The sequence below is a fragment of the Brachyistius frenatus genome, unplaced genomic scaffold (assembly GCF_029030835.1).
Source record: "Brachyistius frenatus isolate BFR_SWC_R1_liver_20210118 unplaced genomic scaffold, ASM2903083v1 Contig_23, whole genome shotgun sequence".
In the NCBI taxonomy this organism is placed as follows: Eukaryota; Metazoa; Chordata; class Actinopteri; family Embiotocidae; genus Brachyistius; species Brachyistius frenatus.
In genome coordinates this window covers 2,044,416-2,057,785 of record NW_027210622.1, presented here as the reverse complement: position 1 = coordinate 2,057,785, position 13,370 = coordinate 2,044,416, and the positions used below count along the sequence as shown (strand labels likewise).

General features: G+C 43.4%; 1 protein-coding gene across 10 annotated transcripts in view; it reads right to left on the bottom strand.

Annotated features, from left to right (window-relative positions):
- nfixa (nuclear factor I/Xa) overlaps nt 1–13,370 on the bottom strand; it is a 115,318-nt gene that overhangs the window by 65,139 nt on the left and 36,809 nt on the right. The gene's annotated exons all lie outside the window — the stretch shown is intronic.

The window sequence follows — 13,370 nt, the reverse complement described above, 5'->3', positions numbered from 1 at the left end:
GACTTTTACTTGGCACAAGACGAGGAGAAAGGATGTGAAGCAGTTGGTGCTAGGCTAGGAGGTAGCTTCCCATCATCACCTGTGCAAGGTATTTACCATCCAAAGAGCATGACACTATGGTTGGAGTTACTAATAATGTGATTCCTCATTGATCTCCTGTAAAAAGTCTTTACTCTAGCTGCCATCCTCAGGGGGTTAAAGATCAGGATTGGTTACAGAGTAACACCTCTAGAGCTGGTGGAGAGTCAGTGTCTTGTTCAAGGCCACTTATACAGGTTAGGTGCTTGCTGACCTCCGCTGTTATTCAAACCCTCAGTACTGATGCAGTTGAAAGCAGGGAGAAAGCTTTGACAGTGACATGTTGACAAACATAAACTGAGTTAAGCATTAAGATATTATGGAAAAATCAACAGCAAAACATTCATTTTCAGTCACATTCATTCAGACAAAAACGCTTGTGTGTATAGTTTCACTAATATGACTGAAAAATAGTTTTTTTCGGAAGTAATTCCACTCAACTAAAGTGGTGTGCAAGAAGCTTTACACTCATCTATACTCTCTGAGCGAGGGTATTCAGTCTACACTGACATGTTGCGACAAAGAAATAAATTTTAAAAAAAGCAGGGAGGGCAACTGAACCCCTGACAATTCTGCTCCATTTCATGGCGAGCACATAGTGGGGAGGCCGAGGGGGAGAGGGGGGGAGGGGGGGGGGGACACAGCCGGCTAGCAACCAAACTAAACACAAACGGCAGCCAGACACCAAGAAAGGAAAAGAAATCATGTTCTTTTTCATGAACACCTCCACTTAAACATGTTAATACACAAAAGTCCTTCTGTGTTCAAGAGGCAGTTTAGACCACAAAGTGAGCGAGTGGAAAGAAAGAATAAGCCTATATACCAGATTTTGCTGCCAATATGCCAATAATCAAGACTCATACGTGTACAATATAAAGGGAAATACATTATACAAACCGTATTAGATATAATAAAAATTGTACTGTGGATTCCGAGAAAGAAAAAAGAAAATAACTATTTTAAGTCCACGTGAAAAGTAAGCCAAAATAAAAACTCTAATCAGATGAAAACAAAGGAGGGAACAAAGTAAAAAGGAGCAGAGCTCTGCAGTTTTTCTTCATTAGCAAGCGCATTTCCGTCCAAAACCTCAGATAGCAATCTACTACAAATTAGGACCAGATTTCTTTAATTGACCATCATTGTGCTTTAAAAGATGAAGTGCCACCTTGATTTACCACCACTCTCTAAGAAAGTGACAGCAAAAGGAAAACAAAATAAAATAGAGGAAAACCAGGACACAGAAGGAATAAGAGTGATTAGACTGAAAGGAAAAAGGAACAAGATGAACAGGCGAAGCTGAAACAGAGAATTTGAGATGGAAACAGGGAGAGACAGAGAGAATAGGAGAGAGGAGGGTAATTGCAGGAAAGGGGGCTCATTAGCCCATCACTATCCTCAATCTAACCCCCCAATTTAAGGTCAGGGGGAACACAGCGAGAGACCAGAGGAAAAGAAAAAGAGAATCAAATGAGGAAGAAGCAATTTATTACTACTCCATCTCCAGTTTATATAGGCTCAAAATGATGTACTCTCAAACTTTTCTTCCTGTTTAACTTTCTACCTCTGGCCTCTTTACACTCGCTGGCAGTGCTGAGCGTGCACACTGCACCGTCATGGATCACACACCATATCTCCTTACACACCTCGCATGACAAATCCACAGTCTCAGCTCACTCAGGAGCGAGGAAGAAATACTGACTTTGTCCTCACAAAGAGAGGATAAAATAAAACAAAGAAAAAGGAGGGGTTCAAAATGCAGGAGAGCAAACAATCAGGTATACACTCGCAGAAGCAAGCAGTGACTAAACTATGCATAAATCCCTCAAGCAAACTTACTTCTTAATTTGAACCCAAGATCAGGCAAATTTTGTCCTGGTATTTTCATCAAGTGGAGACCTACTGTTACAGTGATTGGCCCATGACCAATTACGGATACTGACTCATACTTTAAGGAAGCAGGGTGATGAGATATCCATTCCTTCCCTGCAGGGCCAATGTGTTGCCCTGCCCACCCTCTGTGCAGTTAAGATCTGGAATGTGCTGCAGAGAGCGTATGAGTTTCAGTCGGACTACAGACTGTCAGAGTGGAGAAACAGTGCTGCCTCAACTCAATTTTTTTTGGGTGATATTATAAAGAAGTGAGTCACATACTTTTCTTTCATTTCGTAATGATCTGATGCCTACAACACTTATGAATGTAATACCAATTCTCTAATTGTGTCTCATGAAAAAGAGATTGGCCCAAGCTTACAGTGCAGTAGAGAGTATCAAAGGCACTCTGATCTGCCTCTATATAAACTCTATGTAAACCTTCCTCTGGTGCTGATGCTGTTTGCAAATTGTCAATTGCCATGACAGGGAAAAGAGTTACGACATTGTCTCGTATAACCAGACCTCAACCACACTGTGCCAGCAATCAAGATTGGTCTGGCTTCATCAATTTATCATGCTGGTTTAGGGGCATAAAAAACACCCTCTTTGTATTTTCTTGGGGAACCGAGCCCTGGCATAAAAATGGAACCAAGCAGATCTGCCTTATTGCATGATCCAAATCCTCGCCAAAACTTGCCATTTTCAGCGTGTAGGTTGCTAGCTGGGAGGTTTCCCGCTGCAACGGGGATATTAAAAAACGTGAAGATAGAAGGAGAGGAAAATGTCGACTAAAATAGTCGGCCAATAGCAGGTTTTTAATGAGAATCTACATCCGGTGAGTCAGACTTGACGTAGTGTGAAGATGCTCTAAGCCAGCAAAACAATGCACTGTTTACTGTGCCACAGCAGGAAGTCCCAGCTGGAGAGAGCTGAGGTAAGGATGAGCGCCACATGGATCTCTACTGTACCAGCCTACCCACGGACTTCCCAGGTTTCAGCTTTAGTGTGTGTGTGTGTGTGTGTGTGTGTGTGTGTGTGTGTGTGTGTGTGCGTGTGCGTGTGTGCGTGCGTGTGCGTGTGCGCGTCTGAAACAGTGGGTGGATGAACCGAGTGCCAATCCATTCAAAGAGATACCGAGCCCGAAGTGTTGCAGGATTTCCATGATATCTGGAGAAAACCTTGAATATATACCAACATGCGCAAGTGTCCTTTCTATTTAGAAAACAATCTGGATCGCACTTATTAACATGCTCATCACGTTAAGTATTAAGAGTCTCTGTGTCACCTGCTTGTTTTGTTTGCAATTAAACAGAGTGAAGCAGATGACCATACATTCACTTTCACACCGAGCCGTGCACTCGCACGGAAGAAGAAGAAGAAGAAGAAGAAGAAAAAAAAACATTCTGCGGAAAAAAATAATACAGCTTCACAATAGTCACGTATTAATTTAATTTCTCGTTCACATTGTCGGTCCACTGACAGTTTTCAGCGACAGTCATTGAACCATAATGCCTCGACAGATGCACAGTGTGGTGCGCACATCATAACGATGCGTTTGGGTATTTCGACACATGTTCTGGCATGACACACAGCGCCGCATACGTGCAGCTGAATATTTACACACCGCGCGAGATAGGTATTGTTAAAAAAAAAAAACGTATACGTTGATATATTATGAATTGAAAATGCATCTCTCTCTCTCTCTCTCTCTCTCTCTCTCTCTCTCTCTCTCTCTCTCTCTCTCTCTCTCCCGCTATCTTTCATGTGGGAGGCAGCACCGGGCACCCAGCCATGCCACATCAATATGCGTCCTGGTGAAATGCTTCCCCTGCTTTCCCCGTGTTGCCGAGGCCCGCAGCAGTGGAAGCGGTGGCTAATGTCACCGGATACGGCAGGTCATGTTAGCTAGTGGTTAGTTAACGAAGGTTAGCAAGTTAGCACCCCCACTGTGGCAGGCCAGAACTAGGCTGGCCTTGTCGTAGCAACCTGCTGCGGTGACAGCCCACTGACGCAAACAACGCCAGCCAGTGCCACCCTGGAGGCACTTTGGACTGCACCCAGGCAAGGTTCCCTGGGAGCCTGGGTTGCCATGGCGGCAGCCGAATATGGGTCCAATAAACGTGAGGGGAACAGGCGGTGGACTGGGGAGGGGGACTTTGGGCTGGCAGGACAGAGGACAGAGGGAATTAAAGGGGGGTTCAAGGGTGCTATGGCAACCCTAAAAATCAATCGTCTGGTTCTAAAGGAGTCAAATTAAAAAGACGGAGATACATTAATGGAAGGACATTGAAATAAAATCATTGATAATCTCTAAAAAGACAGATAGCATCAGAGAAATTGAGAGACTACGTTTAGTAGATGCTGCTGTTTCCCACACAAAGGGCTTTTAGAAGAGTCTCTGAAGGATATGAATGACAAGATGTGTGTATTGTATGTCTTCCGCTAATCTGAAATTGTAATTAAAAAAACATAAAGCTCAACTGTCTGTTCAGTCGAGTTACAAAGTGACGGTTGCATCTCTCATATCTTACTCCCCAAGGCCCCCGCCATAAGTAAGATCTGCTCTTAAACGATTATGAGCAAGTTAAAGGAGGAAGAGTTGTTAACAATCACTCTCAAGTGCAGCACGATTAAACATTTTAAAACCTTTCGAAAGACGCCACTCTCTCTTGGCTTCTCTGCCCTGCTCTTTCAGTCAGAATTCACTAAGTGGTTGGAGGTGACTTCACGCTGATCTCTGTATTCATAAATTCATCTCCTCTTAATGAAAAAAGTTTTCATGACGGAAGTGCACCATAGAACTTTCAAGCACTCAGTTTACACCTGGCTCCCTTGGCCGACAGACTCATGCGCTGAATCCTAAACAGCTGAGGGAGCGAGTGATATGAAGCACCTTTGCTATAGCCAGTTTACCGCTGTGTCCCTGAGACCCCAGGACGCTGCTCCTTTCAAACTCTTAAAAAACAAAAATAGCGCTGTAAATCATGCAAAGTAGAGCGCAGCACTCGGTCTGGAAAAAATAACCATGTATAATGAGCAGACAGAGACGTATGCACATATGCACCCTCACACATCCATGCCTGTGCGTACATGCACGAGCTTTGCCAAAAGGACACCACACCCTCCACCGCTTTGAACTAGACACACAAGCGCACACTGTCATCGGCCTAGCCCACAATCCCCCCCCCCCCGAAAAAAAAAACACCCCACCATCCTTCCCTGAATCCATGCTAGTGATAAAGAACAAACGAAACAGACTATCTTTACCCCCACCTTACTCCACTCGTTGAGACCGTGTCCACCTCCCACCTGCTCTGCGCCCCCTCCAAGCTCACGCAGACGTGAACGAGCACACACACTAACGCCATTCCACTCCAAACTCATCCTGTTATCTAAACAAGCGCCGTCCTCTCGTCAGCGTCAGTGGGCTCCTTTCTCTGTCTCCTCAGAGAAAAGAGAGACTCTCCTGTTCACAGATGAATGGACTCTTTTGATGAAGCGCCGAGCCTTGTTTACTGCCACTCCATTTATTTACCGGCCTGTTTTTCAAGTCGTCATTGAGGGACACTCTACCCCCCCCCACCCCCTTCCTCCCCCCCTCCCACCTCATCCTCTACTTAACTACATCCCCCGTACACTAAACATACATACAAATATACACACTATCCCCGCTCTCAATCCCATGTTGTTCCCTATCCCGTTTCATCCCGCTTTCTTCTCTCCGTCTAGTGTCCTAGATCTGTGTCCAAACTGATTTGAAGCTTACTCGCTTACACAGACGCATGCCAAATTTGATTCTCTGCATTCTGTTGTGCTTCTCAGCTAGCTCGCTCATTCACCCACCATCCCCACCCCACCACCCTACTTTCTGTCTTCTCTGAACTGCTCTCCTTCTCACGGTGTAACAAACACCAGACGATGCCTTCACGAAGGTTTTCTCTCGAGGAGGAAGAGTGGCCCGGTGAGAAAAATGGACAAGCATAGTCTGACAATGTCAATGTATATATATATATATATATATATATATATATATATATATATAATAAACAAATTATAGTTTAAATTAAAAGGTCATAAAAAAGGCAATAAATGTACAAAAAACAAAAGGTAAAGTAAGCTGCAATTGAGCCTCTCAGTCTAAATAATAGCGCTTCGACTAAACATATTTAATTCCCAAAAATGAAAACACGCTGAGTGATCAAATATGAACTATGAAGAGATCATTATGAAATTTGAAAACTTGTCTTTGAAAAGATTCATCGACTAAATGGCTGGTAGCAAAACATCAATGCACACTAAGGGAAAACACAACAAGGTTAAAAAAACAAGAAAAAAACATTAAAATCCAGGTTCACAGCCCCATGATGGCCCACTTTCTCCAAAAACAAGGATAATGGTCCTATTGAGTGCTAAAATGTTTGTGCTTACAAGTTATTATACATTTTTCTGTCGCTGCAAATAGGAGTGCAGGGTGCTAATGAGGCTAGGGGAGGGCATTCATTTGAACCCTAAAGAGGAATAAAAGAAAAGGGGAACAACTGAAGGAAAGAAAAGAGAAGAAAGAGAGGATCAGAGGGAGGAGGTTGGCACGGACTGTGTATGAAAATTTGGCGTCTTCCATACAGAGAGATAGCATCGTGCCAAAAACGGCCGCCGACACAACTCCCCTCACAACTCCTCTCACTTTCAACATCAGACTCCTTTGCTGTGTTTGACTCGCCCACGTAATAATTTTCTTATTTTCCAGCCCACGTGTGCGAAATAAAATCAAATGGAGTTTATTCCTCTTTTCTGAATCAGTACTGACCCAACTTCTTAGTTAACAACACAAACTCGGTAAAGCCACTTCCTATAGGGAAAATAATCCCAACGGAATATTGTAATGGAACCAACAAAAACAAAGGTAGAAGTGCTTTGAATTTAAAAGGCGGTGTTGTGACGGTTAGTCTAGCATGACTACGGCTGTGTGGTACTGAAAAGCGCCGTTAGCCACACTTAGCAGCCTCTGCCAGGGCCTCGCTGTGAGTGCAGCCCGGTGAATAAGCCGTGTTCTCTGGCTCTCCCTCCTTTCTGGCTGGCCTGCCTGAGAGTGAGCATTGGCCGCTGCACTCTTTCTCCTGCTCCATCTCCTCCTCTTCCTCCTCCTCTCTGTCTCTCTGAGGTCGGGAAACCCTCCTGAGTGGGTATATGGTTTTTGGGGACAGACACATTTCATGGTTGGCGCCGCTACAAAAGCCTGAAAAGAGACCCGGCACTGGGAAGACACAGTATTAATACAGACAATACCTCCCCCTTGCTGCTTCTGACTCTCTCTTTTCTCAATAACCTCTTTCTTTTCATTTCTTCTTCTCTTTTCTCTCCCCTTCTCTTGCGCTCCTTATTTTTTTTATTTTTTTTCCAAATAAAAAACGTTAAAAAGCCCACTCAGCTCAAGTACAGAATGCAGTTTTTATCACTGCGTGGCGTATCTTAGCCTACACCCATTTTTATTTGACAATCGTTAATGTGTTTTAATGTGCAATTAAACCTCAACAGTAAGTATTAGACTGGGTCAGCAGCGTGTGAAAACAACCGTCTTTACTTAAGACCAAAAAAATTAAAAATGCAACATATGTATATAAATACGGCTCCATAAAGCTAAATATTAAAACTGAATTATTATTATTTTTTTTTATAATGTATTATATTATTACTTCTTTAATAACAATATATTAAAAAAAAATACTCTGGTGTCCATATTTTGCCACATTTTTTTTGCTATTATAACTGGGCTCAAATATAATTAAAAAAGGTATTTGACACAGATTATAGTCACATTCGTTTTGTGGAAATAAACGATGGCAGCTGTAATTAAAAAAAATATATTATTGTGGAATACCATAAAGGCAAAAAGTTAGGCACCATTAGCAATGAAGAAAACATGTGCAATACTTAATTTGCCATTGATATAATATTGGTCTTTCATTATGAAAAAACACAGAAAACAAAGCTAAAAATGTGCCTGTTCTTCTGCTTTTCTACCTGCACTGCCTTTACAACGCAGAGCTCTTCTGGGGGAGAGACAAGAAAAATCTGACAACTGAGTTCATTGAAAAAGAATGAGATCTGTGAAAAACTAGTAAAAGAGCCAAATAACTGCCTTATTTGTCTGTTCTGTCACAGCGATAGCCCCCCAATTTCACTGGAATAATCTGTTTACCGCATGCTGAAACTCTTCACAAAAGAAAACAGATGCAGGCAAACCAGAAAATGTTCATGGGTTTTACTCGCTCCCAAGTCAGGCACAGCCAAAGAAACTGAGGCTTATGATCGTTATGTAAAAAAAAAAAAAAAAAAAAAGCAGGGAGCTGTTTCTAGGACAAAGGCACCATATCAATGAGCATGCCAGTTTTCACTGGTCAATTTAATGGGAGACCAAACATAACAACATTGCCTTTGACCCGCCTTTCTCATGTTCATTTTCCCTGGAGCCTGCCTGTGTCATCGTGGTCTCATGAGATAAATGCAGACCCTGCGGTTTTGGATCGATCCATGTACGTCTGTGACACCCCAATGTTCGCCCCGCGTCTCTGTATGCGTGTGTGCACGTTCTGGAGTCAATGAGCACACAACAGGGCTTTGGCTAGCCCGATACCAGTGGCTATCCAAATACACAGACTTTTTTCTGAAGCCAAGAATAGTGTGAGAAGACTCCCTCTCACTCTGTCTCTCTAATGTGACGGGGCTCTCCCTCTATCTTAACCCTTTAGATTTGATATGTAGCCACCTCTACGTGTCCCTGATGCCAGGCAGAAAGACAGAGACGCGCATGAGACCGGGCTAAACGAGAGCCATCAGTAAACATTCACTGATGCCAAAGCTGCTCTGCATGTGGAGAGCTTTTCTTAGCCGACATGGGCCCTGTTCCCACCACACACACAATACAAAAGGCTCAGACCTGAACCGACTCCCTGAGTGTCAAGATTTCATTTAATCAAAACTTCACTGCTGAGGGTCATCCTGAGCTGCGCTCGCACACACACAAACAAAAACACTTGCGCACAAGGACAGTCCACTGTCTGGCATCAGGGACTTGTGATGTCATGGGATTCTGAGAAGAGATCCAGGAAGTAATTGACAACAGATTCTTTTCACAAGAAAAATAAATATTGAGCAACGGAGAAGTGGGAACCTGTGGAATCCATCAGAGTATCCCGTCAACTTTTAATATGTCCTAAGCTGTTCATCATGTCAGCCCTGACTGTCAGGATTCTTATCTTTAACTCTCTCTTTCCTATTCCTACATTTGTCTCCTTTTTCTCCCACACTTGTAAAGTGATGAACCCAAGTGGGGTTTTATTTGTGAATCTTTGCTGTGGTCAGTGAGTTGGAGAGGGGGTTGAAGGGGGCAGCCGCATGCACCGGGGGTTCTCTGGGCTTTCTCACAGCGCTGTCCAAGGCATGACTGCTGCTATAGTGAGAGGGAGGCGGGATCTGGCACTGTGGAGCGTGGAGTGTAGAGCGGTCATGGCAGAAATGGCACGGCGAGCACATTTCACACCTCCCTCGGAGTGACTGCAAATTTCCTGTACTGCACTTTTGATTGGAAACACATTTGAAACATCTTTTCGTGATCACACTTAAGGCGTACAAAAGAAAGAAAGAAGAGGAAAAAAAAAAAAAAAAGCAGCAAGAACGAGGTCCAAACTATGAGTAAGTGCACTGAGCTAACTTTGGACCTGACAAATGTTTTTTCTTTAATCTTCTATTTTTCAAACCTTGAATAAATCAGAAATGTGATGAGTTTAATCTAAAGCAGCACCGAGATTTTCAATCAAAGAGTTCACAGAACAGCATGGGAAGCAGTTAAATAACATCTCTTCAGATGGAGGACAAGTGGAGCCACCGATGCAGTAGTCAGACTCACAGAAGTGAGAATTATATCTATAATAATAAAGAGAGGTGAGCTTGTCCAACACACTCCATTCATGGGGTATCAGAGACCCAGCCAGTGTGTGGTGCTCTGGCAGACCCTTTGCACTTCCAGGCCAAAAGATCACTATCTCTGTTATAATATATGAGTCGCTCATTATCAATGAAACACTATAAAAACACGACTCGCTGTACTGCAGCGCAACCACTCTTCCCCTCTCCTCTATTCTCTGCCAGCATTTCAGTTACAATGTTCAAAGACATGTTTCTCCTTCTGTTTTATTTTTTATTTATCTGAGGTGCCTAAAAACATGGGGAGAAGGTTGTGTATTGTGGCATCGTGGTTTGTTCTGTAACGGCTGCGGTGTGTTATGCTCTGTAACAGAGAGGATCTCAAAGGCTGGCTGGCTGCAGAACAGTCTGAGAAAGCCTGACGGCAAGCCCAGAGATTCCCCGTGGCAGCTTTTGCCACTCTGTCATAAACAAAACACAAGACGTCTTTCTCTTCTTCCCACACCAACGGGGCTCGGGTGCTGCCAAACAGAACAATCACTATTGTAGCCTCTTCTCCTCTCCAACGCTCTCTCTCTCTCTCTCTCCTACAATATAAACAAAAGAGATCAGCGGAGGCTTTACCTCTGTGAGAGCAACAATGAGGGCGATGTTTAAGGAGACAAAACAAAAGTGTGCACGGGATCAAAGAGGAGCGAGGAAGACAGAGATGCTAAAGACCGACAAAATACAAACCAAACAAAAATAAACAATGAGCACATCTTGTCATTCACTGCACAACTGAGGCAAAAAATAAATAAAACGCAACCTCACGTCACTTTGACAGATAAGGATGACAGATAAATGTAGACCGTCATGCCTGTTTATTCACAAATATTCCAGTTAAAAGTAAAGGAAAGCCAAGTGTGCTTAACAGTGGCGGCCTTATGGAACGTTTGCAGACCCTGGTTTTCCCTTCGTCTCCCCCGCTGCCCCCCCCCCCACCCCTCCCTCTCTCTCTCTCTCTCTCTGTCAATAGACCCCAAAGTCTCTCGCCAACCAGGACTTAAATTGAGCATGGGCTGTTTGGAAGACGATAGAAGTGCCGAGGCACACCGTGTTACCCAGATTAGATAAGAGAAAGCACACAGTAAGACGACATTATGAATGGGCGGCGCACTGCGCGGCCACCCCCGAGCAGCCATGTGTTTTACTGTACTGCTGTAAACCAAAGTGCTGTGGACGGCAACCAACCGAAGACCGGACAGCTGACGACGTCAGAGGAGGTGCAGGAAATTTGTCATGATACATTTACACTATATGTGCGTCAGAGTATATACAGAAAGGGAAAACACCATTGTTGCTATGCAGTCCTCCTTGAAACACAATGCTCTGCAACTACAATTATTAACTTATCTGTGTTTTAAAAAAAACAAAAAGTCTTCAAGCATTTATAGTACTATTATACAAAATGTAGCACAATACCACAAATAAAATATTTACTGCTGCTCATTGAAGTACATTTTGTTCCTTCATTCAGAATTAACAATTTGCTTTCTGAGTAAGATTTAACAATTTAGTAGGTCTGAAGAAACTTTCTTAAAATTGCTTCAATTACATAGATTGAAATATCATGTGCTTACAAAATAACTTCTCTTCCAAAGCTACAAAGTCTTCCTGGATTAGGTGTATTATTAAATTTACAAACTCTTTCCTGAACAAATATTCTGAGCTAAGATTAAACAAACATGATACTGTAATTTTGTATAATTTAAGAGTATAATTTACAAGGAGAAATATGTTTATAGCGGCTCTAAATGTTTAGCATGATTAAATCCCAAAACACAATTTACTGAACCTGAATTCACACTAAATCGTTATAAAAACACTTTTTTTGCAGCATTGTCAAAGTAAGAAGCAATAATAAATCAGTGGAATAAACTAAAATTTACTATATTTGGGAAACAATTTATCAGAGGAAATTACCATACAAACAGTGCGACAGGCTGCCCACTACCTATGGATTATTGCCGCCACAGACAGACCATCAAAGTGAAGCAGGAGCTGCTGCCAGGGTTTGGCTCGGGCTGCGTGAGTTGTTTGGCCTGGATCGAGATTTTCTGTGTGAGTGTGTCAGAGAGCGAGCGAGAGAGACACTGAGGGCCGGCTGTGATAGCATTTGGCTACACTCGTGTCAGTGTCTACCATAAGAGTTGTGCCTGAGTAGTGAGTGAGTGAGTGAGTGAGTGAGTGAGCGAGTGAGCGTGTGTGTGTGTGTGTGTGTGTGTGTGTGTGTGTGTGTGTGTGTGTGTGTGTGTGTGTGTGTGTGTGGGCAGTGGCTGCAGTATGCTGTATATATATGTGCCGGTTGAGTCACTATTTGAAATTTCCCCCAAAAAATTCCAGCTGAGATAATATTAGGTCATGAGCATGTGTTTGTATATGTAGCCAGCAAATGGTGAAGTAGTGTGTATTTGGAGGATTTGGCTGTGAAATGTATTGTATTGTATTGTGTGTGTGTGTGTGTGTGTGTGTGTGTGTCTGCTGTAACTGTTTTTTTGCAATGTGGGGAAAAAAACTACAACCCAGCCAGTGTTTTGGCCGTGTGTGTGGAGTACACGCACTGGAGGCTACAGTGATGTTTGGCTGGGTGTGAGAGTGTGTATCCATGATGGTGGCTGAGATACAACAATGTTTGGCTGTATCAAACTGTATCTGTGATAGTCCTTGGCCGAATGTGCGCGCTGTGTGGGTGTGTGTACGCAATCGTGACTAAAACCGTGTTTGGCTCAACGTGTGAAAGTGCGCTACAAAGATGACAGAGTTGTTTTTCCTTTTTTTTTTTTTTTTTTTTTTTTTTTAATGTGTGTATCTTTATTTAGCTGTGTTTGTATGTGTGTGTATTGGTGTGAAGGTGGCTGCAATAGTACTGGCTGTCTTTGAGCATTGGCGTTGTGTGTGAGAGCGTGTGTTTGGCAGAAAGGTTCGATGTGGTGCTCACGTTCAGGCAGACGGTGAAGGCGACAGCAGCCTGCGGCCTGAGAGCAGGAGACTCACGGCTCTGATCTCTCTCCTTCTCTTTCTCTTTCTCCTTCTCTCTCTCACACTCTCTCACACACACACACACACACACACACACACACACACACACACACACACACACACACACACACACACACACACACACACACACACACACACACACACACACACACACACACACACACACACACACACACACACGCGCGCACACGCACACGCACACAACCTGGGCTGTGGCCAAATGACGATCCCTGGCTACAATGGCCTTATCATGGCACATACACTTCGACAGACTGACTTCAATATTATAAACAGTGACTCCCCTTTGTGCAACATTCAGTGCACAAAAACATAGACTTTGACGGTGGTGATCATCTCATAAAAAAATACACACACACACACACACATGCATGCGCGCGCGCACACACACACACACACACACACACACACACACACACACACACACACACACACAC